We start from the raw sequence: 5,631 nt of genomic DNA, 5'->3' as shown, positions 1-5,631 counted from the left end.
TTGAATTCACCATATAGATCCAACTGGCCTCTAATTTGTAATCCTCCTGCCTCAGTTTCCTAAGTACTGGGATTATAGGCATGGGGTTCTATGCTCAGTTAATTTGTTTTGTTTTGTTTGAATCAGGGTCTCTCTGTAGTTCCAACTTGCCTGGAATTCACTATGTAGCCCAGGCTGGCTTTGATCTCACTGAGATCTGTCTGCTTCTGCCTCCCCAGTGCTGGGATCAAAGGCGTGGGCCACCAAGCCCAGCCCTCAATTAATATTTTAATTCTTAAGGAGAGGAAATGTTTTTGCGATTGGGATAAAAATTATTATTTAATACATGTTGAAACTAAAGATTTCATTATTATTTTTAGCTCTTGGGAAGTAACTACCTCATCATATTATAACAGATAATCTTACTGCTTAATTTTATATATTAGACTTTTCTACACCTTTCCAGGAAACTATCATGTAGATTCTAAGAGATTGTTTATTTAGATATCTTTTTTCTCTCTCTAAACTAGTACTGCTCAATAGAAATTTATTACAAACACTTGTACTTGTAAATTTTCTACTACATTTAAAAAGGTAAAAGGGCAGCGCATCTTCAGGACCCTTCCCTGCTGTAGGAAGCTATTATTCTCCTCAATAAAACCTTGCCCACTACCCTTAAAGAAAGGTAAACCAGATGTGATGGCGTATGCCTTTAATCTCACCACTTGGGAAGCAGAGGTAGGCAATCTCTGAGAGTTTGAGGTCAGACTAGTCTACAAATTGGGTTCCAGGCCAGGCAGGACTACACAGTGAGACCATGTCTCAAAAAAAAAAAAAGGAAATTGATTTGAATAATATACTTTATTAAGCTGATATAGCCAAAATATTATCACCATGCAATGGATATAAATATTGTTAATGAGTTATATCACACTCTAATTTTAAAAATTATATCTATATTTACAGTTACAAAATCAATATATTTCAATTTGGATGCTAAAGTTTCTTTTAAAAAAAGATTTTGTTTTACATTTAAAAATTGTGTGTGTGTGTGTGTGTGTGTGTGTGTGTGTGTGTGTTGGTAATTAAAAGTACCAGACTGCCTCTGCCTCCCAAATGCTGGGACTAAGGTCATGTGCCACCACGCAGCCTGGTCTACATAGTAAGTTCCAGGTCAGCTGGAGCTTCAGGGAGACCCTGTCTCAAAAAGACAAAAAAAAAAAAAAAAAAGGACCAGACTCGTGAAACTAACCTTCTTGGATGTTTAACAGCTATACTTTGAGGCCTATACTAATCTGGTCAGAAGGACTTAAAGGACAGGTTTTACCCCTTGCCCTCCAAGGTCGACTAAGTTCCAGGGGACTATGGAGCATCTCTCAAAATGTCCTGTAACTGTGGTGAATCACCTGTTCTCCTGTTCAGGAAGGCCATGGAGACCCCACCAGATGGACTTGAACCAGTATCCAGACTACAAAGAGGAGGGTCAACACAGAGGAATCATTTCCTCCATGCTTCCAAGTGAAGCCAGCCATGATCGAGCAGGACCTTTGACTTATCTTCACATAGATGGAACTGGTAAAAGAAAGGAGCTAGGGGTTCGTTCCTCCAAAGCCCATGTGACCCCTGAGGAACAGATCCTCCAACGACCTGAAGAGTAAAAATAAATTTGTTTATTTGGGCCAACTGTATGGTCTTAAGCACCCAAAAGGAAAGTATAACCAAAGATTAAAATGATCAGTATATTTCTTTAAGAGTTCAAGGGTTTACACTTGCCAGGCATTAGGCTTAAGTCCATATAAAATGTTAGACAATTATTTCTCATTGATGATTTTGTTTCTAAGCAGAAAGTGCTGCTCAGATGTAAGACTTCAAATCTTGGTCTGCAATACTGTAGTGGCCATCTGTAGCTAAGGGAGACAACCCACTATTGTTCTAAAATGTTGGCTAAATTTGTTTTCTCCCCCTATCTAGAAGCCTTTGCGAGGGAACTGACACTAATTCTAGCCACTCCAACAGCTATCAAAGTGCCTGAAAACAAATCCCGAGTCAATCACTCTTGAGTCCAGCCTTGGCAGACAAAAGAAAAATGAGGAGGAGCCCAATAGAGGGATGATTTTGGAAGTGCTCATCAAGAAATCCCAATGGACTCTGATATGAATGTTTGAAATTTGCCCTGTTCTGACTTTTTTCTCATTCCCTGTCTAGAACTTGACTTTACTTCTCATTCACATACCTATTCACCAGTCAAGGATTTTCTTTTCTCCCTAAAGATAAGAGTTATGCAATTTGGAACCCCCCCCCCCACTGAAGGGGTTCCCTGGAGCTGAAGTTACAGGTGGTTGTGAGCTGCCATGTGGATGCTGGGAACCAAACTCTGGTCCTCTGCAAGAGCAGCAAGCATTCTTAGTCACTGAGCCATCTCTCCAGGCCCTGGCTGCTAAAATGTCCTGCTAAGGGGCCAGTGAGAGGGGTCATTGTCTAAAGGCACTTGCCATCCACCCTGATGATCTGAGTTCAATTCCCAGGACCTGCATTGTTCTTTGACCTCCACATATGCACAGTGGCACGTATGCCCCCACCCCAATACATAAATAAATGTAGAAAATATTTTTTAAAGGTCCTGCTAAGGGGCTGGAGAGATGGCTCAGCAGTTAAGAACACTGGTTGTTCTTGCAGAAGACCCGGGTTTGAATCCCAGCACCCACATGGCAGCTAACAACTGTCAGTAACTCTAGTTCCAAGGGATCCGATAGCCTCTTCTGTCCTTCTGGGACATTGCACAACATGGGTGCACTTACCTGAACGCAGGCAATACATAGATACACATTTTTTAAAAAGGTCCTGCTAAAGCAACGAAAAGTATTTAAAGCAAATAAAATTTACACTTCTTTGGTTTTTAAATTTAAGTTAAAGCTTAAAAAAAAATTAGCCAAATATGGCAGCTCATGACTGTAATCCTAGCACTTGGGGGGCTGAGCAGGAGGATTATCATGACTTTGGAGCCATCTTGGGTTACACAGTGAGTTCCATATTATTTACCAAAGAGTGAGATCCTGTGTCAAAAAACCAAAAAATTAAATAAGTAAAAAACTTGTCAGTTCCCCAATGAGATTATTCATATTTCAAGTGCTCGCTCCATGGCCACATGTGACTGGTGCTCACAGCACTGAACAGAGCAGATCTAGAATGCTTGCTGTGGATGGTGAGGTCTAGGACTGGAACTCTAGGCGGTTAACATGTCTACTCATCTTTGGAGCGCTATGACTCTACTGCCACACAGTAGGGATTCCACTAATCAGGAGTCCATGGAGTCCATGGATGCCAATAACCATGATTCCTCAACTGGACTCATCATGGATGGGGAACTGTTGAAAGGAAAGGGTGAAAAGACAGATCTTCACAACATGGTGTGGGTGGCTTTGCTTAGCTCCTATTGAGGTAGAACAAATAGTTATTGTACTTGGAGGACTTTTGAACTTGGTGCTGCAAATGGCAAATGATTTGGGGAGAAGATAGGTTTGCTCTTCCCAATTGACTGAATATTAAGAAAAAAAAAATGCGAACTGGACTTGTTGCCACCCAATAGCAAAGGCTGTCTTCTGAAGAGTCAAGAGCTGGGTGTAAATCTGAACCTGCAAGATTGACAGTGGTTGTCTGCTAGTGGCAGAAGGGGGCAGCAGAGAGCTGCCAGGGTGGTAAACTCTGGGGTGCCCCAAAGGATGGGTAGTTGGAAAAAGAGTTAATTAGGGTGAACTCAAATCAAGCAGGCTGGAAAGCAAGAGTCAAGAGAGAAGTCCAGACAGGCTGGAACTAAGGGAAGGATGCTGGGAATGTGTGGCTTCCAGTACCACTTGGACAGATTTGGCCTTTTTTGTTTTATGTAGATTATAACCAAAATGAAGACAGCTAATGTTACTATTCATCACTGGGACTATTTGGTGTCTGCACAGCCAAATCATTTAGTGTATTTCTTTCTGACATGCTTATTATTTTGTATATATGTTTTGTTCTAGAAGATGCTCAAAAAATAGTCTGTGAACATCTTTTTATGTCTTTAAAAATCTTAGTACTTTTAGCAGGTATAGTGGCATATGCCTTTAAACCTAGCAGAAGGCAGAGGCAGAGGGATCTCTGTGAGTCAAGGCCAGTCTGGAATGGTCTACAAAGTGAGTTCCAGGCCAGTTGGGGCTACATAATGAGACCTTGTCTCAAAAAAAAAAAAAAAAAAATCTGAGTACTTTTTTACGCTTTTTGTGTCCAAGTGCGCTAGCGATTGAACTAGGCCTTAGGCATGCTAAGCACACTCCACCAGGGAACTGTACTGTCAACACATCCTTTTTAATGGCCACCTCAGCTTTGGTTGGTTGTAGATTTGCTTTGCTTTATTTAACAAACTACCACTCAGGACACATTAAGAATTTTCTAATTTTTCATCCTTTGAATTAATATAAATCTTAGATAAATCTTTGTGTAGCATCATGATAATTTCTTCAGAATAAATTTCTAAAAGCAGAATGGTAGGTACTGTATCTGAAAAGTTTTGGATTTGAATCACCAAAGCCTACTCTTCCCTGGTGTATTTTTCTTTTAAGTCTTTTTGAGACAGGGTGTCCTGTAGCCCCAGCTGTCCTGGAACTCACTAGGTAGACCAGGCTGGCTTTGAACTCACAGAGATCTGCTTGCTTCTGCCTCCGGAGTGCTGGGATTAAAGGCATTCCCCCCTCGCCTGGCAAAAAGTATCATTATTTTAAAGCGTGTGTGTGTGTGTGTGTGTGTATGTGTTTGTGTATGTATGTGTGTGTGTGTTTGTACACATATTCATGTCATAGCTTACATGTAGAGGTCAGAGGACAACTTTTGGGACTTGATACTTGGTTGTTTCCTTCTATGTGGGTCTGGGTGAGCTCAAACTCCTGCTTGGTGGCAGAGGCCTTTATCCTTTGAGTCATCGTGCCTACCCCCCTTTCTAAAAAAATTTCTTTTTATTTTTTATTTTTTTATTCCAAAGAGAGGCAATTTTTAACACATTTTCCCAGAAATAACTTGAAGCAGGTTACATAAAAATATATGTACAATGAAGTTTAAGGGTGGGGGGAATAGGAATAAGAAATCAAAGACCAAAGGATTTGGCAATATGGGTCAACTTTGGTGGAACAATGAAGGCTTCCATTCGCTCTGTTGTTTTTGTTAGTTTTTGTTTTGAAAATCCTGATGAGTTTATTGGGCTTACTAACAGAGCATGGGGAGGGTTTTTTTTAAAAGAAGAATGGTTGCGCCCCCACTCCTTTAATTTTTTTTAGGTTATAAATTTTACTTACTGATTGATTTAATTTTTCTGGTGCTGGGGATTGAATCTAGGGCCGTGCACATGCCAGGCAAATGCTGTGTCTCTGAGCTACTCCGTAGCCTCCAGTCTTTCTTTTCTTTTTTTTTTTGGTCTTTTTGAGATGGTCTCCCTGTAGCCCCAGCTAGCCTGGAACTCACTATGTAGACCAGGCTGGCCTCGAACTCACAGAGCTCCCCTTGTCTCTGCCTCCCAAGTGCTGGTGTTAAAGGCGTGGTAGCACATGCCTTCAGTCTTTTCTTTTTTAAATGTTTCCTTCTCTTTCTCTCTCTCTCTCTCTTTCTCTCTCTCTCTCTGTCCATTTAAAC

Source organism: Nannospalax galili, unplaced genomic scaffold, assembly GCF_000622305.1.
Source record: "Nannospalax galili isolate Female #2095 unplaced genomic scaffold, S.galili_v1.0 scaffold660, whole genome shotgun sequence".
Taxonomy (NCBI): Eukaryota; Metazoa; Chordata; class Mammalia; order Rodentia; family Spalacidae; genus Nannospalax; species Nannospalax galili.
Note: the sequence above shows the minus strand (reverse complement) of the source record.